The 21,158-nt window shown below is 47.0% G+C and overlaps 5 non-coding genes across 5 annotated transcripts; all 5 read left to right on the top strand.

Moving 5' to 3' along the window:
- Positions 1-1,999: 1,999 nt before the first annotated feature.
- Positions 2,000-2,190, top strand: LOC136599526 (U2 spliceosomal RNA). The gene has a single exon (XR_010789075.1). It is a non-coding gene; the product is annotated as a U2 spliceosomal RNA (small nuclear RNA).
- Positions 2,191-4,832: 2,642 nt separating this feature from the next.
- Positions 4,833-5,023, top strand: LOC136599504 (U2 spliceosomal RNA). Its single transcript, XR_010789055.1, has one exon. It is a non-coding gene; the product is annotated as a U2 spliceosomal RNA (small nuclear RNA).
- A 2,654-nt stretch (positions 5,024-7,677) lies between these two features.
- LOC136599503 (U2 spliceosomal RNA) lies at positions 7,678-7,868 on the top strand. Its single transcript, XR_010789054.1, has one exon. It is a non-coding gene; the product is annotated as a U2 spliceosomal RNA (small nuclear RNA).
- Positions 7,869-10,519: 2,651 nt separating this feature from the next.
- On the top strand, positions 10,520-10,710 carry LOC136599502 (U2 spliceosomal RNA). The gene has a single exon (XR_010789053.1). It is a non-coding gene; the product is annotated as a U2 spliceosomal RNA (small nuclear RNA).
- Positions 10,711-13,360: 2,650 nt separating this feature from the next.
- LOC136599501 (U2 spliceosomal RNA) lies at positions 13,361-13,551 on the top strand. Its single transcript, XR_010789052.1, has one exon. It is a non-coding gene; the product is annotated as a U2 spliceosomal RNA (small nuclear RNA).
- Positions 13,552-21,158: the final 7,607 nt, after the last annotated feature.

Genomic DNA, 21,158 nt, shown 5'->3' with positions numbered 1-21,158 from the left:
CTCCACGCGGGCTGAGATACACGCTCCACGTGGGATGGGCAGTATTCGTCCATGAAGATCCAGGCCAACGTTTAGAGATGGAGCAACACTCGGGGAGCAAAGAACTCCAACGAACGGACGTCTACTTTACAAGGATGTATTGCTTTATTCAATGCATGGACACAGAAACAGTTCAACCGCTCGATTACAGACCGCAGTCAATACAGTAAAGAAAGAAATGTGTCTGTTTAATGTAAACTTGCATGGAGCTCGTTTGTCAGCCACTGACTGACTGAATGCTGAAACGTGGTCTAACGTTACATGCACCACCAGGGATAAGGCCTTGCCTATAAGCATTCCCCAGCTGGCAAAAACGGAACCTCCCTGCCTATTCCTCACCATGGAAGAACGGAACCTACCTTTTTTTAAAAAAAAGAAAGCCACAGCAGCAGCCAACTAGATTTTGGTAGGCCGCTGTCTCCCCCTTGTGTGCTGCATAAAAAATGCACTCCACTAAAAATAACAATGATCCACGAAATAGAGCGTATGGAGAGAACGAGGCTTCTAGATGAGCCGTCAGGCTATGATAAATTGTATCACACCTGGGCGATATGGATAGATGCCCGGAGCTCACCCCTATTTACCAAGTGGTTACAGACAGGGACATGTGAGTAACACGTTTAAACCACAATTGTAAAGAGAAACAACAATTCCGGAGCCCGCCCCCCCCCCCCCTTTTTGTTTTATTTTCTCTTTCTCCCGTGTCATAGATACCTACCCTCCCTTACCACTCCCCCCCCCCCCTTACCCTCCCCTCATTCCCCTGTTTGTAGACCTTATAAAATATCACAGACAAACATGATATAGTTCAACTCGAAATTGATTTATTAAGTTTCATTGTCAAAGTTATTTTTACATTGCTTTGAGATAAGGCAAAAGTTTCCCCCCCTCCATGAAACCAATAAAACCTATATTGAATAAAATAAAAATGATGCAGTTACCGGTAGTTCTGCAGCTTCTTGGTGGAAATAAAGACCATCTCCCGTCTCCCAGCTGCAGCAGAGACTGACTGAAATGGCTGCCAAGCCCGGTATTAATGCTTCTAAATTGATGACATCACAAAGGAGTGACATCGTCAGCCTTCCAAACACCTGGCTCAATTGCATACAGTATGTATGTATGTATGCATGTATGTGAGTCTATCTATCTATCTATCTATCTATCTATCTATCTATCTATCTATCTATCTTTATTAATTATGTAGAATATAGATATGGATTATTTCTAATTTACAGATTTTGTAGATATAGATTAAAGATAGATTTAAGATTGTATGTGTGTGTGTATATGTGTGTATGTGTGTGTGTGTGTGTGTGTGTGTGTGTGTGTGTGTGTATGTATGTATGTATGTATGTATGTATATATATATATATAATGTATATATGTAAAAAAAATATAAAATCTGTAGGTATGTATGTATGTATGGCGGGCGGGCAAAAAAGGCCTGCTGTATGTTTTTAAGTTCTTCGGATGACCATGCCGCTCTAATATTCTCCTTACTAGGGTCTACTAATGCTGGCCCAGGGGAAGGCAATAAAGCCCTATGGGGCCGAAGCCAATTTCCCTTATTTTAGGTAAAAAGTTTCCATCCGTCCCTACTCGAAATGCGGCTGGCCGAAGAGATCCCTCCAACCGACCGGCCGACGCACCTTCAGAGACAAACTAGTGCTTGCTTCTAGTGTCATCGCCGGCTTAACCCTCGTTTGTAGGGAGCTGACGAGTCCTGCAGCAGCAGGCTCTGCAAGCCTAGGATGCGTGAGCACGGTGCAAGAGGAAGGACTGAGGGTGTGAGGCTGGGCGCGGTTGAGAAGGCGTGGGGCGGGGCTATGGAAAGTTTTCATAGCTCTCCCAGCTGCCTGGGTGCATTGTGGGTGCGCCAGAGTGCTGGCTGAGCGTGTTGCCTCAAGCCTTGGAAGTGGAGTTGGGCGGACCGGGCTACAGGTGAAACCCATTTCGGGTTATCGCTTCTCGGCCTTTTGGCTAAGATCAAGTGTAGTATCTGTTCTTATCAGTTTAATATCTGATACGTCCCCTATCTGGGGACCATATATTAAATGGATTTTTAGAACAGGGAGCTGGAAAAAGAGCTTGCTCTGTCCACTCCACGCATTGACCTGGTATTGCAGTACCTCCAGGACCGGTGCACCCCCCTTTCCTACAGCAGTTTCCAAAAGCAGAAAAACAAAACTGACGAGCAAGAGGTGCAGCGCAGCTGTGGCGGCTGCTGCTACCACCACCCAAGCACTTTGATTGACACTCAGCCCGTCTGCTCGCAACATTGTATCCACTGAGCAGCTGCGTCTGCCAGAGTGTGCACAGCACAGGTACAACTGGAAGCAAAACAACACACACACCAGTTCATATGGCAGCCGCACTCTATAGTTCGTACCTACCGCTGCGCTAATAGCCAAGTTGGAAACATCGGGCAGGCACAGCGTATCCTGGCAGCCTGCGTCTGTATGCTTCACGTATTCGGGTCATGGGTGTATGTGCAGGGGGCCCGGAGCCCCAGGGGGCCCATAAAGTCTCTCTTCCCCACATTGTAAACCAATGCTATCAATGAAGCTTTATAGTTTGGGGGCCCAGTTCCAGACTTTGTACTCGGGCCCCGCAGCTTCAAGTTACACCTCCAGATCAGGATAATGCTAGGCCATTCCAACCAGCCTGTGTGTGTGACCTGCAGTCGCTGGTAGTCGAAAAGCGGCCGGCCCCGGATGCGCGCTTCAGAGTGGACAGACAGCAGCGGACCCCCAATCACACAGGCCCAAGGCTTGCTATGTAGCACGGAATACCTCATTGGACTGCAGCACTCCACGCGGGCTGAGATACACGCTCCACGTGGGATGGGCAGTATTCGTCCATGAAGATCCAGGCCAACGTTTAGAGATGGAGCAACACTCGGGGAGCAAAGAACTCCAACGAACGGACGTCTACTTTACAAGGATGTATTGCTTTATTCAATGCATGGACACAGAAACAGTTCAACCGCTCGATTACAGACTGCAGTCAATACAGTAAAGAAAGAAATGTGTCTGTTTAATGTAAACTTGCATGGAGCTCGTTTGTCAGCCACTGACTGACTGAATGCTGAAACGTGGTCTAACGTTACATGCACCACCAGGGATAAGGCCTTGCCTATAAGCATTCCCCAGCTGGCAAAAACGGAACCTCCCTGCCTATTCCTCACCATGGAAGAACGGAACCTACCTTTTTTTAAAAAAAAGAAAGCCACAGCAGCAGCCAACTAGATTTTGGTAGGCCGCTGTCTCCCCCTTGTGTGCTGCATAAAAAATGCACTCCACTAAAAATAACAATGATCCACGAAATAGAGCGTATGGAGAGAACGAGGCTTCTAGATGAGCCGTCAGGCTATGATAAATTGTATCACACCTGGGCGATATGGATAGATGCCCGGAGCTCACCCCTATTTACCAAGTGGTTACAGACAGGGACATGTGAGTAACACGTTTAAACCACAATTGTAAAGAGAAACAACAATTCCGGAGCCCGCCCCCCCCCCCCCCTTTTTGTTTTATTTTCTCTTTCTCCCGTGTCATAGATACCTACCCTCCCTTACCACTCCCCCCCCCCCTTACCCTCCCCTCATTCCCCTGTTTGTAGACCTTATAAAATATCACAGACAAACATGATATAGTTCAACTCGAAATTGATTTATTAAGTTTCATTGTCAAAGTTATTTTTACATTGCTTTGAGATAAGGCAAAAGTTTCCCCCCCTCCATGAAACCAATAAAACCTATATTGAATAAAATAAAAATGATGCAGTTACCGGTAGTTCTGCAGCTTCTTGGTGGAAATAAAGACCATCTCCCGTCTCCCAGCTGCAGCAGAGACTGACTGAAATGGCTGCCAAGCCCGGTATTAATGCTTCTAAATTGATGACATCACAAAGGAGTGACATCGTCAGCCTTCCAAACACCTGGCTCAATTGCATACAGTATGTATGTATGTATGCATGTATGTGAGTCTATCTATCTATCTATCTATCTATCTATCTATCTTTATTAATTATGTAGAATATAGATATGGATTATTTCTAATTTACAGATTTTGTAGATATAGATTAAAGATAGATTTAAGATTGTATGTGTGTGTGTATATGTGTGTATGTGTGTGTGTGTGTGTGTGTGTGTGTGTGTGTGTGTGTATGTATGTATGTATGTATGTATGTATATATATATATATAATGTATATATGTAAAAAAAATATAAAATCTGTAGGTATGTATGTATGTATGGCGGGCGGGCAAAAAAGGCCTGCTGTATGTTTTTAAGTTCTTCGGATGACCATGCCGCTCTAATATTCTCCTTACTAGGGTCTACTAATGCTGGCCCAGGGGAAGGCAATAAAGCCCTATGGGGCCGAAGCCAATTTCCCTTATTTTAGGTAAAAAGTTTCCATCCGTCCCTACTCGAAATGCGGCTGGCCGAAGAGATCCCTCCAACCGACCGGCCGACGCACCTTCAGAGACAAACTAGTGCTTGCTTCTAGTGTCATCGCCGGCTTAACCCTCGTTTGTAGGGAGCTGACGAGTCCTGCAGCAGCAGGCTCTGCAAGCCTAGGATGCGTGAGCACGGTGCAAGAGGAAGGACTGAGGGTGTGAGGCTGGGCGCGGTTGAGAAGGCGTGGGGCGGGGCTATGGAAAGTTTTACTAGCTCTCCCAGCTGCCTGGGTGCATTGTGGGTGCGCCCAGAGTGCTGGCTGAGCGTGTTGCCTCAAGCCTTGGAAGTGGAGTTGGGCGGACCGGGCTACAGGTGAAACCCATTTCGGGTTATCGCTTCTCGGCCTTTTGGCTAAGATCAAGTGTAGTATCTGTTCTTATCAGTTTAATATCTGATACGTCCCCTATCTGGGGACCATATATTAAATGGATTTTTAGAACAGGGAGCTGGAAAAAGAGCTTGCTCTGTCCACTCCACGCATTGACCTGGTATTGCAGTACCTCCAGGACCGGTGCACCCCCTTTCCTACAGCAGTTTCCAAAAGCAGAAAAACAAAACTGACGAGCAAGAGGTGCAGCGCAGCTGTGGCGGCTGCTGCTACCACCACCCAAGCACTTTGATTGACACTCAGCCCGTCTGCTCGCAACATTGTATCCACTGAGCAGCTGCGTCTGCCAGAGTGTGCACAGCACAGGTACAACTGGAAGCAAAACAACACACACACCAGTTCATATGGCAGCCGCACTCTATAGTTCGTACCTACCGCTGCGCTAATAGCCAAGTTGGAAACATCGGGCAGGCACAGCGTATCCTGGCAGCCTGCGTCTGTATGCTTCACGTATTCGGGTCATGGGTGTATGTGCAGGGGGCCCGGAGCCCCAGGGGGCCCATAAAGTCTCTCTTCCCCACATTGTAAACCAATGCTATCAATGAAGCTTTATAGTTTGGGGGCCCAGTTCCAGACTTTGTACTCGGGCCCCGCAGCTTCAAGTTACACCTCCAGATCAGGATAATGCTAGGCCATTCCAACCAGCCTGTGTGTGTGACCTGCAGTCGCTGGTAGTCGAAAAGCGGCCGGCCCCGGATGCGCGCTTCAGAGTGGACAGACAGCAGCGGACCCCCAATCACACAGGCCCAAGGCTTGCTATGTAGCACGGAATACCTCATTGGACTGCAGCACTCCACGCGGGCTGAGATACACGCTCCACGTGGGATGGGCAGTATTCGTCCATGAAGATCCAGGCCAACGTTTAGAGATGGAGCAACACTCGGGGAGCAAAGAACTCCAACGAACGGACGTCTACTTTACAAGGATGTATTGCTTTATTCAATGCATGGACACAGAAACAGTTCAACCGCTCGATTACAGACCGCAGTCAATACAGTAAAGAAAGAAATGTGTCTGTTTAATGTAAACTTGCATGGAGCTCGTTTGTCAGCCACTGACTGACTGAATGCTGAAACGTGGTCTAACGTTACATGCACCACCAGGGATAAGGCCTTGCCTATAAGCATTCCCCAGCTGGCAAAAACGGAACCTCCCTGCCTATTCCTCACCATGGAAGAACGGAACCTACCTTTTTTTAAAAAAAAGAAAGCCACAGCAGCAGCCAACTAGATTTTGGTAGGCCGCTGTCTCCCCCTTGTGTGCTGCATAAAAAATGCACTCCACTAAAAATAACAATGATCCACGAAATAGAGCGTATGGAGAGAACGAGGCTTCTAGATGAGCCGTCAGGCTATGATAAATTGTATCACACCTGGGCGATATGGATAGATGCCCGGAGCTCACCCCTATTTACCAAGTGGTTACAGACAGGGACATGTGAGTAACACGTTTAAACCACAATTGTAAAGAGAAACAACAATTCCGGAGCCCGCCCCCCCCCCCCCCCTTTTTGTTTTATTTTCTCTTTCTCCCGTGTCATAGATACCTACCCTCCCTTACCACTCCCCCCCCCCCTTACCCTCCCCTCATTCCCCTGTTTGTAGACCTTATAAAATATCACAGACAAACATGATATAGTTCAACTCGAAATTGATTTATTAAGTTTCATTGTCAAAGTTATTTTTACATTGCTTTGAGATAAGGCAAAAGTTTCCCCCCCTCCATGAAACCAATAAAACCTATATTGAATAAAATAAAAATGATGCAGTTACCGGTAGTTCTGCAGCTTCTTGGTGGAAATAAAGACCATCTCCCGTCTCCCAGCTGCAGCAGAGACTGACTGAAATGGCTGCCAAGCCCGGTATTAATGCTTCTAAATTGATGACATCACAAAGGAGTGACATCGTCAGCCTTCCAAACACCTGGCTCAATTGCATACAGTATGTATGTATGTATGCATGTATGTGAGTCTATCTATCTATCTATCTATCTATCTATCTATCTATCTATCTATCTATCTTTATTAATTATGTAGAATATAGATATGGATTATTTCTAATTTACAGATTTTGTAGATATAGATTAAAGATAGATTTAAGATTGTATGTGTGTGTGTATATGTGTGTATGTGTGTGTGTGTGTGTGTGTGTGTGTGTGTGTGTATGTATGTATGTATGTATGTATGTATATATATATATATAATGTATATATGTAAAAAAAATATAAAATCTGTAGGTATGTATGTATGTATGGCGGGCGGGCAAAAAAGGCCTGCTGTATGTTTTTAAGTTCTTCGGATGACCATGCCGCTCTAATATTCTCCTTACTAGGGTCTACTAATGCTGGCCCAGGGGAAGGCAATAAAGCCCTATGGGGCCGAAGCCAATTTCCCTTATTTTAGGTAAAAAGTTTCCATCCGTCCCTACTCGAAATGCGGCTGGCCGAAGAGATCCCTCCAACCGACCGGCCGACGCACCTTCAGAGACAAACTAGTGCTTGCTTCTAGTGTCATCGCCGGCTTAACCCTCGTTTGTAGGGAGCTGACGAGTCCTGCAGCAGCAGGCTCTGCAAGCCTAGGATGCGTGAGCACGGTGCAAGAGGAAGGACTGAGGGTGTGAGGCTGGGCGCGGTTGAGAAGGCGTGGGGCGGGGCTATGGAAAGTTTTCATAGCTCTCCCAGCTGCCTGGGTGCATTGTGGGTGCGCCCAGAGTGCTGGCTGAGCGTGTTGCCTCAAGCCTTGGAAGTGGAGTTGGGCGGACCGGGCTACAGGTGAAACCCATTTCGGGTTATCGCTTCTCGGCCTTTTGGCTAAGATCAAGTGTAGTATCTGTTCTTATCAGTTTAATATCTGATACGTCCCCTATCTGGGGACCATATATTAAATGGATTTTTAGAACAGGGAGCTGGAAAAAGAGCTTGCTCTGTCCACTCCACGCATTGACCTGGTATTGCAGTACCTCCAGGACCGGTGCACCCCCTTTCCTACAGCAGTTTCCAAAAGCAGAAAAACAAAACTGACGAGCAAGAGGTGCAGCGCAGCTGTGGCGGCTGCTGCTACCACCACCCAAGCACTTTGATTGACACTCAGCCCGTCTGCTCGCAACATTGTATCCACTGAGCAGCTGCGTCTGCCAGAGTGTGCACAGCACAGGTACAACTGGAAGCAAAACAACACACACACCAGTTCATATGGCAGCCGCACTCTATAGTTCGTACCTACCGCTGCGCTAATAGCCAAGTTGGAAACATCGGGCAGGCACAGCGTATCCTGGCAGCCTGCGTCTGTATGCTTCACGTATTCGGGTCATGGGTGTATGTGCAGGGGGCCCGGAGCCCCAGGGGGCCCATAAAGTCTCTCTTCCCCACATTGTAAACCAATGCTATCAATGAAGCTTTATAGTTTGGGGGCCCAGTTCCAGACTTTGTACTCGGGCCCCGCAGCTTCAAGTTACACCTCCAGATCAGGATAATGCTAGGCCATTCCAACCAGCCTGTGTGTGTGACCTGCAGTCGCTGGTAGTCGAAAAGCGGCCGGCCCCGGATGCGCGCTTCAGAGTGGACAGACAGCAGCGGACCCCCAATCACACAGGCCCAAGGCTTGCTATGTAGCACGGAATACCTCATTGGACTGCAGCACTCCACGCGGGCTGAGATACACGCTCCACGTGGGATGGGCAGTATTCGTCCATGAAGATCCAGGCCAACGTTTAGAGATGGAGCAACACTCGGGGAGCAAAGAACTCCAACGAACGGACGTCTACTTTACAAGGATGTATTGCTTTATTCAATGCATGGACACAGAAACAGTTCAACCGCTCGATTACAGACCGCAGTCAATACAGTAAAGAAAGAAATGTGTCTGTTTAATGTAAACTTGCATGGAGCTCGTTTGTCAGCCACTGACTGACTGAATGCTGAAACGTGGTCTAACGTTACATGCACCACCAGGGATAAGGCCTTGCCTATAAGCATTCCCCAGCTGGCAAAAACGGAACCTCCCTGCCTATTCCTCACCATGGAAGAACGGAACCTACCTTTTTTTAAAAAAAAGAAAGCCACAGCAGCAGCCAACTAGATTTTGGTAGGCCGCTGTCTCCCCCTTGTGTGCTGCATAAAAAATGCACTCCACTAAAAATAACAATGATCCACGAAATAGAGCGTATGGAGAGAACGAGGCTTCTAGATGAGCCGTCAGGCTATGATAAATTGTATCACACCTGGGCGATATGGATAGATGCCCGGAGCTCACCCCTATTTACCAAGTGGTTACAGACAGGGACATGTGAGTAACACGTTTAAACCACAATTGTAAAGAGAAACAACAATTCCGGAGCCCGCCCCCCCCCCCCCCTTTTTGTTTTATTTTCTCTTTCTCCCGTGTCATAGATACCTACCCTCCCTTACCACTCCCCCCCCCCCTTACCCTCCCCTCATTCCCCTGTTTGTAGACCTTATAAAATATCACAGACAAACATGATATAGTTCAACTCGAAATTGATTTATTAAGTTTCATTGTCAAAGTTATTTTTACATTGCTTTGAGATAAGGCAAAAGTTTCCCCCCCTCCATGAAACCAATAAAACCTATATTGAATAAAATAAAAATGATGCAGTTACCGGTAGTTCTGCAGCTTCTTGGTGGAAATAAAGACCATCTCCCGTCTCCCAGCTGCAGCAGAGACTGACTGAAATGGCTGCCAAGCCCGGTATTAATGCTTCTAAATTGATGACATCACAAAGGAGTGACATCGTCAGCCTTCCAAACACCTGGCTCAATTGCATACAGTATGTATGTATGTATGCATGTATGTGAGTCTATCTATCTATCTATCTATCTATCTATCTATCTATCTATCTTTATTAATTATGTAGAATATAGATATGGATTATTTCTAATTTACAGATTTTGTAGATATAGATTAAAGATAGATTTAAGATTGTATGTGTGTGTGTATATGTGTGTATGTGTGTGTGTGTGTGTGTGTGTGTGTGTGTGTGTGTGTGTATGTATGTATGTATGTATGTATGTATATATATATATATAATGTATATATGTAAAAAAAATATAAAATCTGTAGGTATGTATGTATGTATGGCGGGCGGGCAAAAAAGGCCTGCTGTATGTTTTTAAGTTCTTCGGATGACCATGCCGCTCTAATATTCTCCTTACTAGGGTCTACTAATGCTGGCCCAGGGGAAGGCAATAAAGCCCTATGGGGCCGAAGCCAATTTCCCTTATTTTAGGTAAAAAGTTTCCATCCGTCCCTACTCGAAATGCGGCTGGCCGAAGAGATCCCTCCAACCGACCGGCCGACGCACCTTCAGAGACAAACTAGTGCTTGCTTCTAGTGTCATCGCCGGCTTAACCCTCGTTTGTAGGGAGCTGACGAGTCCTGCAGCAGCAGGCTCTGCAAGCCTAGGATGCGTGAGCACGGTGCAAGAGGAAGGACTGAGGGTGTGAGGCTGGGCGCGGTTGAGAAGGCGTGGGGCGGGGCTATGGAAAGTTTTACTAGCTCTCCCAGCTGCCTGGGTGCATTGTGGGTGCGCCCAGAGTGCTGGCTGAGCGTGTTGCCTCAAGCCTTGGAAGTGGAGTTGGGCGGACCGGGCTACAGGTGAAACCCATTTCGGGTTATCGCTTCTCGGCCTTTTGGCTAAGATCAAGTGTAGTATCTGTTCTTATCAGTTTAATATCTGATACGTCCCCTATCTGGGGACCATATATTAAATGGATTTTTAGAACAGGGAGCTGGAAAAAGAGCTTGCTCTGTCCACTCCACGCATTGACCTGGTATTGCAGTACCTCCAGGACCGGTGCACCCCCTTTCCTACAGCAGTTTCCAAAAGCAGAAAAACAAAACTGACGAGCAAGAGGTGCAGCGCAGCTGTGGCGGCTGCTGCTACCACCACCCAAGCACTTTGATTGACACTCAGCCCGTCTGCTCGCAACATTGTATCCACTGAGCAGCTGCGTCTGCCAGAGTGTGCACAGCACAGGTACAACTGGAAGCAAAACAACACACACACCAGTTCATATGGCAGCCGCACTCTATAGTTCGTACCTACCGCTGCGCTAATAGCCAAGTTGGAAACATCGGGCAGGCACAGCGTATCCTGGCAGCCTGCGTCTGTATGCTTCACGTATTCGGGTCATGGGTGTATGTGCAGGGGGCCCGGAGCCCCAGGGGGCCCATAAAGTCTCTCTTCCCCACATTGTAAACCAATGCTATCAATGAAGCTTTATAGTTTGGGGGCCCAGTTCCAGACTTTGTACTCGGGCCCCGCAGCTTCAAGTTACACCTCCAGATCAGGATAATGCTAGGCCATTCCAACCAGCCTGTGTGTGTGACCTGCAGTCGCTGGTAGTCGAAAAGCGGCCGGCCCCGGATGCGCGCTTCAGAGTGGACAGACAGCAGCGGACCCCCAATCACACAGGCCCAAGGCTTGCTATGTAGCACGGAATACCTCATTGGACTGCAGCACTCCACGCGGGCTGAGATACACGCTCCACGTGGGATGGGCAGTATTCGTCCATGAAGATCCAGGCCAACGTTTAGAGATGGAGCAACACTCGGGGAGCAAAGAACTCCAACGAACGGACGTCTACTTTACAAGGATGTATTGCTTTATTCAATGCATGGACACAGAAACAGTTCAACCGCTCGATTACAGACCGCAGTCAATACAGTAAAGAAAGAAATGTGTCTGTTTAATGTAAACTTGCATGGAGCTCGTTTGTCAGCCACTGACTGACTGAATGCTGAAACGTGGTCTAACGTTACATGCACCACCAGGGATAAGGCCTTGCCTATAAGCATTCCCCAGCTGGCAAAAACGGAACCTCCCTGCCTATTCCTCACCATGGAAGAACGGAACCTACCTTTTTTTAAAAAAAAGAAAGCCACAGCAGCAGCCAACTAGATTTTGGTAGGCCGCTGTCTCCCCCTTGTGTGCTGCATAAAAAATGCACTCCACTAAAAATAACAATGATCCACGAAATAGAGCGTATGGAGAGAACGAGGCTTCTAGATGAGCCGTCAGGCTATGATAAATTGTATCACACCTGGGCGATATGGATAGATGCCCGGAGCTCACCCCTATTTACCAAGTGGTTACAGACAGGGACATGTGAGTAACACGTTTAAACCACAATTGTAAAGAGAAACAACAATTCCGGAGCCCGCCCCCCCCCCCCCCCCTTTTTGTTTTATTTTCTCTTTCTCCCGTGTCATAGATACCTACCCTCCCTTACCACTCCCCCCCCCCTTACCCTCCCCTCATTCCCCTGTTTGTAGACCTTATAAAATATCACAGACAAACATGATATAGTTCAACTCGAAATTGATTTATTAAGTTTCATTGTCAAAGTTATTTTTACATTGCTTTGAGATAAGGCAAAAGTTTCCCCCCCTCCATGAAACCAATAAAACCTATATTGAATAAAATAAAAATGATGCAGTTACCGGTAGTTCTGCAGCTTCTTGGTGGAAATAAAGACCATCTCCCGTCTCCCAGCTGCAGCAGAGACTGACTGAAATGGCTGCCAAGCCCGGTATTAATGCTTCTAAATTGATGACATCACAAAGGAGTGACATCGTCAGCCTTCCAAACACCTGGCTCAATTGCATACAGTATGTATGTATGTATGCATGTATGTGAGTCTATCTATCTATCTATCTATCTATCTATCTATCTATCTTTATTAATTATGTAGAATATAGATATGGATTATTTCTAATTTACAGATTTTGTAGATATAGATTAAAGATAGATTTAAGATTGTATGTGTGTGTGTATATGTGTGTATGTGTGTGTGTGTGTGTGTGTGTGTGTGTGTGTGTGTGTGTGTATGTATGTATGTATGTATGTATGTATATATATATATATAATGTATATATGTAAAAAAAATATAAAATCTGTAGGTATGTATGTATGTATGGCGGGCGGGCAAAAAAGGCCTGCTGTATGTTTTTAAGTTCTTCGGATGACCATGCCGCTCTAATATTCTCCTTACTAGGGTCTACTAATGCTGGCCCAGGGGAAGGCAATAAAGCCCTATGGGGCCGAAGCCAATTTCCCTTATTTTAGGTAAAAAGTTTCCATCCGTCCCTACTCGAAATGCGGCTGGCCGAAGAGATCCCTCCAACCGACCGGCCGACGCACCTTCAGAGACAAACTAGTGCTTGCTTCTAGTGTCATCGCCGGCTTAACCCTCGTTTGTAGGGAGCTGACGAGTCCTGCAGCAGCAGGCTCTGCAAGCCTAGGATGCGTGAGCACGGTGCAAGAGGAAGGACTGAGGGTGTGAGGCTGGGCGCGGTTGAGAAGGCGTGGGGCGGGGCTATGGAAAGTTTTACTAGCTCTCCCAGCTGCCTGGGTGCATTGTGGGTGCGCCCAGAGTGCTGGCTGAGCGTGTTGCCTCAAGCCTTGGAAGTGGAGTTGGGCGGACCGGGCTACAGGTGAAACCCATTTCGGGTTATCGCTTCTCGGCCTTTTGGCTAAGATCAAGTGTAGTATCTGTTCTTATCAGTTTAATATCTGATACGTCCCCTATCTGGGGACCATATATTAAATGGATTTTTAGAACAGGGAGCTGGAAAAAGAGCTTGCTCTGTCCACTCCACGCATTGACCTGGTATTGCAGTACCTCCAGGACCGGTGCACCCCCTTTCCTACAGCAGTTTCCAAAAGCAGAAAAACAAAACTGACGAGCAAGAGGTGCAGCGCAGCTGTGGCGGCTGCTGCTACCACCACCCAAGCACTTTGATTGACACTCAGCCCGTCTGCTCGCAACATTGTATCCACTGAGCAGCTGCGTCTGCCAGAGTGTGCACAGCACAGGTACAACTGGAAGCAAAACAACACACACACCAGTTCATATGGCAGCCGCACTCTATAGTTCGTACCTACCGCTGCGCTAATAGCCAAGTTGGAAACATCGGGCAGGCACAGCGTATCCTGGCAGCCTGCGTCTGTATGCTTCACGTATTCGGGTCATGGGTGTATGTGCAGGGGGCCCGGAGCCCCAGGGGGCCCATAAAGTCTCTCTTCCCCACATTGTAAACCAATGCTATCAATGAAGCTTTATAGTTTGGGGGCCCAGTTCCAGACTTTGTACTCGGGCCCCGCAGCTTCAAGTTACACCTCCAGATCAGGATAATGCTAGGCCATTCCAACCAGCCTGTGTGTGTGACCTGCAGTCGCTGGTAGTCGAAAAGCGGCCGGCCCCGGATGCGCGCTTCAGAGTGGACAGACAGCAGCGGACCCCCAATCACACAGGCCCAAGGCTTGCTATGTAGCACGGAATACCTCATTGGACTGCAGCACTCCACGCGGGCTGAGATACACGCTCCACGTGGGATGGGCAGTATTCGTCCATGAAGATCCAGGCCAACGTTTAGAGATGGAGCAACACTCGGGGAGCAAAGAACTCCAACGAACGGACGTCTACTTTACAAGGATGTATTGCTTTATTCAATGCATGGACACAGAAACAGTTCAACCGCTCGATTACAGACCGCAGTCAATACAGTAAAGAAAGAAATGTGTCTGTTTAATGTAAACTTGCATGGAGCTCGTTTGTCAGCCACTGACTGACTGAATGCTGAAACGTGGTCTAACGTTACATGCACCACCAGGGATAAGGCCTTGCCTATAAGCATTCCCCAGCTGGCAAAAACGGAACCTCCCTGCCTATTCCTCACCATGGAAGAACGGAACCTACCTTTTTTTAAAAAAAAGAAAGCCACAGCAGCAGCCAACTAGATTTTGGTAGGCCGCTGTCTCCCCCTTGTGTGCTGCATAAAAAATGCACTCCACTAAAAATAACAATGATCCACGAAATAGAGCGTATGGAGAGAACGAGGCTTCTAGATGAGCCGTCAGGCTATGATAAATTGTATCACACCTGGGCGATATGGATAGATGCCCGGAGCTCACCCCTATTTACCAAGTGGTTACAGACAGGGACATGTGAGTAACACGTTTAAACCACAATTGTAAAGAGAAACAACAATTCCGGAGCCCGCCCCCCCCCCCCCCCTTTTTGTTTTATTTTCTCTTTCTCCCGTGTCATAGATACCTACCCTCCCTTACCACTCCCCCCCCCCCCTTACCCTCCCCTCATTCCCCTGTTTGTAGACCTTATAAAATATCACAGACAAACATGATATAGTTCAACTCGAAATTGATTTATTAAGTTTCATTGTCAAAGTTATTTTTACATTGCTTTGAGATAAGGCAAAAGTTTCCCCCCCTCCATGAAACCAATAAAACCTATATTGAATAAAATAAAAATGATGCAGTTACCGGTAGTTCTGCAGCTTCTTGGTGGAAATAAAGACCATCTCCCGTCTCCCAGCTGCAGCAGAGACTGACTGAAATGGCTGCCAAGCCCGGTATTAATGCTTCTAAATTGATGACATCACAAAGGAGTGACATCGTCAGCCTTCCAAACACCTGGCTCAATTGCATACAGTATGTATGTATGTATGCATGTATGTGAGTCTATCTATCTATCTATCTATCTATCTATCTATCTATCTATCTATCTTTATTAATTATGTAGAATATAGATATGGATTATTTCTAATTTACAGATTTTGTAGATATAGATTAAAGATAGATTTAAGATTGTATGTGTGTGTGTATATGTGTGTATGTGTGTGTGTGTGTGTGTGTGTGTGTGTGTGTGTATGTATGTATGTATGTATGTATGTATATATATATATATAATGTATATATGTAAAAAAAATATAAAATCTGTAGGTATGTATGTATGTATGGCGGGCGGGCAAAAAAGGCCTGCTGTATGTTTTTAAGTTCTTCGGATGACCATGCCGCTCTAATATTCTCCTTACTAGGGTCTACTAATGCTGGCCCAGGGGAAGGCAATAAAGCCCTATGGGGCCGAAGCCAATTTCCCTTATTTTAGGTAAAAAGTTTCCATCCGTCCCTACTCGAAATGCGGCTGGCCGAAGAGATCCCTCCAACCGACCGGCCGACGCACCTTCAGAGACAAACTAGTGCTTGCTTCTAGTGTCATCGCCGGCTTAACCCTCGTTTGTAGGGAGCTGACGAGTCCTGCAGCAGCAGGCTCTGCAAGCCTAGGATGCGTGAGCACGGTGCAAGAGGAAGGACTGAGGGTGTGAGGCTGGGCGCGGTTGAGAAGGCGTGGGGCGGGGCTATGGAAAGTTTTCATAGCTCTCCCAGCTGCCTGGGTGCATTGTGGGTGCGCCCAGAGTGCTGGCTGAGCGTGTTGCCTCAAGCCTTGGAAGTGGAGTTGGGCGGACCGGGCTACAGGTGAAACCCATTTCGGGTTATCGCTTCTCGGCCTTTTGGCTAAGATCAAGTGTAAAGCTTGGTCTGAGCTGTGGGCCGTGGGTGTGCTGGGGTTCACCCAGTGAGAAGGATCACTTTATCTGTGGTGTTACACCGACAGTTACCTTGCAGGATGTACGGCATCAAGAACACGATCCGGTTTGAGGTGGAGTCCAAGAGCAGCCTAAAGAACAACCTGGTTTACATCGTCCGGGACGTACTGTTGGAAAAAGGTGATGTACCTGTGGAGGAGATCTATAGTGTCCAGGACTTTCCCCGTCAGGGGCAATATGATGTCACTTTTTGTGATGAAGGGGCATGCCTAAACGTGTTTGAATGGCTGCGAACCCAGAGAGACACTGAGCTCCTTAACGGGGTTAAAATAACCCCCCTGTTTGGCTTGCAGGAGAGGCTGGTGACTGTGCACGTGTTTAACCCTTACACGGATGTGGGCCTCCTTTTCAGTTTCCTTGAGCAGTATTGCGACCACGTACGAGGTGGTGAAAAACAGAAGAATATCCTAGGAATATTTAACTGTAAATATAAATTCATGGTGAGACTGAAGAGGAACCCAAGTCGTATCGGGGGAGTGATGCACCCCCCTGCCAATTTTTCCATTGCTGGCTACCGTGGCTACTTACATTATGCAGGACAGCCGACCTATTGCCGGAATTGCGAACAGTTTGGTCACATTAAAGCGGACTGCACCAAAGGCCTTGTGTGCAGAAACTGCAAGGGTGTTGGGCACCATGCTGGCGACTGCCCTAAGCCAAAGAGGTGCGATCTTTGTGGGTCGTCTGAGCACGTGGTGAAAGATTGCCCGGCGAACGGTGGTTTTGGTGGCTGGCGGCGACCCCCTGAGGAGGGAGCAGCAGCCAGCAAGGCGAGCACGTCTGCAGGTGCGGCTGCTGCAGAACCTCGGCCATCAGCTGCAGCTAACGAGGTGTCTGTCCAGCCTGAGCAGGGAGCTGCTGAGAGAGTTACACCTGTTGTTCCTGTGAGAGCCAAGGCAGTGAGAGCTGCAGCTGCGTCTGTGTCTGCGGCTGCTAAAGCAGGAAAAGAGGAGGAAATTAAGAGGAAAGTGGATACCCAAAAAGTACCTGAGACGCCGCATGTTGGGAGTGCTACTCCGGAAGAGCAGGTGGTTGGGGTTATCAGACAGTTGGAGGAGATCATCGAGGAAGTGGACAGCCCCATTAACCCCTCAGGGAACATTGAGGAGTTTTCCTCCCCTGAGACAGTCCTGAGTAAGAGGGAGGGTGGAGGTGGTGGGCTGAATGACTCCAGTGAGGAGGAGTTTGTGGAGGTGGCTGGAAAGAACACAGCCAAAAAAAGAAGGTGCACAAAAAGTAAAGAGACGCTCATGGAGGTCAGTAACCCTTTCGAGACTTTGGCGCAAGACCTGGAGTGCTCAGGTGAGAGTGGCGAGGACTGATAAAATGAGCCACAAAGTGCCTATATAATCCTGTGTATTTAGTGGTTTAGCCACTTTAAGTGGAAGGCATATAAGTGTATGACATTTGTTAAAAGGTCTTTGCGTGAACTAAGACATTTTTCTGCAAAGGTATAACAATTATGGTTTTGAATATATGTTCCCAGAACGTGCGCGTTTTTAAATCAAAGGCCAGAAGGGCAGCAATTTTTAGTTTTTTGCATCAGAAGAATGCTGATTTATTTTGCTTGCAGGAGTGTGGTATAGACACTGATGTCAGCCCGTCAGAATGGCCTTATGGTGCTGCAGCATGGTCGGGGAGTACATATAATAAAAACGACGGAGTCGGCATACTTATTAACTCCAGAGAGTTGGCGCTACAGAGTAGCGAAATAATTGAGGCTGGAAGATGCATCTCCGCGGTGTTATTATATAGAGGTACGCAATTCCGTGTTATTAATGTGTATGCACCTGCGGAGAAGCATGAGAGGAGCGCTCTATTTAACAAAATAAAGTTTTTCATGCAAGGAAGGACACCTACCGTCCTCATAGGGGACATGAATTGTGACCTCTCAAAAAAATCGTTTGACGTGTCTGCAAAATGTTTATTTGAACTATGCTCTGATTTTCACCTGAGGGATATCCAACAGGCGTGTGGCATATCCCCTCAGCTTAATACATACCATGCGGACAGGGGTGGAGTCCACTCCAAAATTGATTATTGTTTTTTATCAGAAGGTCTATCTGCCACAAGTTATGTTCAGGAGATGGCGCTATTCTCAGATCATGAGTGTCTGTTATGTGGGGTGGAGGTAGGGAACGGTGTTGTGTGGGGGAGGGGAGTCTGGAAGCTGAACCTCAAGCTTCTGGAGGGACAGGACATAAAAAAACAATATGAAAGTCTGTATAGGAGGTGGAGGGACAGAAAGGGGGACTTTGTAAATGTCTTAGATTGGTGGGATTGGGTAAAGGGGAAAACTAAAACCTTTTTCAAGTCGGCAGGATACAAAGTAGCCAGGGAAAGGAAGGCAGAGTACGTGAGGCTTGGCAACAAACTAAGCCTGTTGATAAAATTGCGCGATAACGGAAGAGATGTGCAAGAAGACATCTTGAAAACCAGAAGAGAGATAAATAATTATCTAGTGGAAAAAGGGAAGAGCATAATGTACCGCGCTAAATTAGACAAGATGCTGCATGATGAGACATGTTCGCGGTTCTTTTTTAAAAAAGTGTTTTCTAAAAAACCTACCTTCGAAGTAATAGAGAGAGAGACAGGAGGGGAGGTGAGGGGGGAGGAGGTGTACGAAGAGGTAGCATCCTTCTATGAGGACTTATATAAGGTAAAATGGAGGGATGAAGTCCTGGAGGATGACGTGTTAACTACACTTGAAAACAAGTTAGGGGAGGCGGACCAAGTGTCCATCACACATGACATCACCGCTAAAGAAGTGTGGGAGGCGGTCCAGAGTATGGCCGCTAATAAAACGCCTGGTATGGATGGGTTACCGATTGAATATTATCGTATGCTGTGGAGTGTGATAGGGAAAGATGTGTGTGAAGTGTGCCAGTACATGTGGGTGAATGTGGATATGGCTGAAAGTATGCGAGGTGGACTGGTTGTATTAATCCCCAAAAAGGGCAATCTGAAAAATTTAAAAAATTGGCGTCCGATTACGCTTCTTAATGCTGACTATAAAATTTATGCTAAAATCATTGCAAATCGGATGCGTGCGGTAGTGGAGAGCGTGGTGAGCGAGGACCAGTACTGTGCGGTGCCTGGTAGGAGGGTGCATGAGAGTCTGTGTCTGGTGCGGGATTGTCTGGGAGATTGTAAGGAGCGAAAGAAGAGTGTGTATGTGGTGAGCTTGGATTTTGAAAAAGCGTATGATAGGTTGTCGCATGGATTCTTGTTCCGAGTGTTGGTGCGCATGGGGTTCCCGGGTATGTTTGTAGAGCGAGTGAGGAGTCTGTATGAAAGGATTTATAGTAGTATGTTAGTGAATGGGAAGGTTGGAAGGAGAGTGAATGTGATGTCTGGTGTGCGTCAGGGGTGTCCGCTGTCGGCCGTGGTATTCATCTGCGCCATGGAACCGTTACTATGCCTGATAAGACAGGAGAAGATGGTGAGGGGGATCCACATCCCAGGTAGTGACGGCAGAGAGCTAAAGGTATGTGCGTATATGGATGATGTGTGTGTGATGTGTGAGTCTGAGAGTGCAGTGAGGAGAGTGAAGCTGTTAGTGTCTGTGTTTTGTGGTGCGTCTGCGTTCCGTGTCAACTGGGATAAAAGTGAGTGCAAGGTGTTTGGTGAGACTGGAGTGGATGCAGATATAGGTTTAAATATTGTGCCCGGGCCAATTAAAATTCTAGGCATTAGGTTTAATAACAATTTACAGGGGGAAGAGAGCTGGGAGGAGGCAAGACAGAAGGTGGAGAACCGGCTAAATTTTTGGAAATTACGCAACCTGACTATGATAGGCAAAATCGTAATATTAAAGAGCGTAATTTTGCCCATTTTCTTATACGTGGCATTAGTTTTCCCTCCGGGATACATGGGTCAGAGGAGGCTGAACAGGGTCATGTTTCTGTTCTTCTGGGGGTCCAAAATGGAACGTCTGAGGAGGGAGGCAGTGTACAAGAGTTGGGAGAGAGGAGGGATGGGCTTTCCCAATTTAGAGACATACTTTGGATGCAACAGCGTAGTTTTCCTACTAAGCATGTTGCAAAAAACCACCAAAGGGGCGTGCATGATGAGGTATCTAGCAGGGAGATGGTTTGTACGTATGAAATGGTGCGAATACAACTTGAGGAAACCAGTTGCTTTCCAAATCCCTAAGTGGTATGAATGGACAGTATGTTTTGTGGCGAAGTTTGAGTTGGATGACTGTGAAGTGAATGTACTTAAGAATAAGCGAATGGTGAAACGAATGATTGAGAGTAAGGATGAGGTGTCTGATATTAATTCTGTTAGCAGAGTGAATGTGGAGAGAGTGTGGAAGAAAGTGCGGATGGATGGGATGAGTAATAGGCAGAGTGAGATTGTATGGCAGAGTCTGCATGGCGTGTTACCGGTGCGAGAGTTTCAGCGTGTGAGAGGTTTGGTGAGGAGTGAGAGATGTCCGAGAGAGGGGTGCGGTGGATGTGAGAATGTGGTTCATTTATTTTGGAACTGCAGCCATGCACAAAATGTGCTGCGGAGACTTGGCTCGTTATGTAAGGAGATAACAGGAGTTAATTTCATGTCCTTTGAGTTAGTTATGTTTGGTTTAGGTGTGAGAGGCAGTGTGAGAGAGAGACTGTTGTGGCTGTTTATGGCGTGTGTGAAGGAAGTGTTGTGGGATGTAAGGAATGTGTATGTGTTCAAGAGAAAGGATGTAATGAGGGACAGCGTGCGAATGGTGTTGGGGAAATTATACTTCATTTATTTATGGGACAAAAGAAAGGATGGAGTCGATGCGGAAGGAATATGGAAGGTTAAAAAATGGATACAATTAGTTGATTTGTCATGATTTGTAATGTATTTAT

This window comes from Eleutherodactylus coqui, unplaced genomic scaffold (genome assembly GCF_035609145.1).
Source record: "Eleutherodactylus coqui strain aEleCoq1 unplaced genomic scaffold, aEleCoq1.hap1 HAP1_SCAFFOLD_101, whole genome shotgun sequence".
Lineage (NCBI taxonomy): Eukaryota > Metazoa > Chordata > Amphibia > Anura > Eleutherodactylidae > Eleutherodactylus > Eleutherodactylus coqui.
The sequence above is the reverse complement of the archived record's forward strand: the minus strand, read 5'-3'. Positions and strand labels throughout refer to the sequence as shown.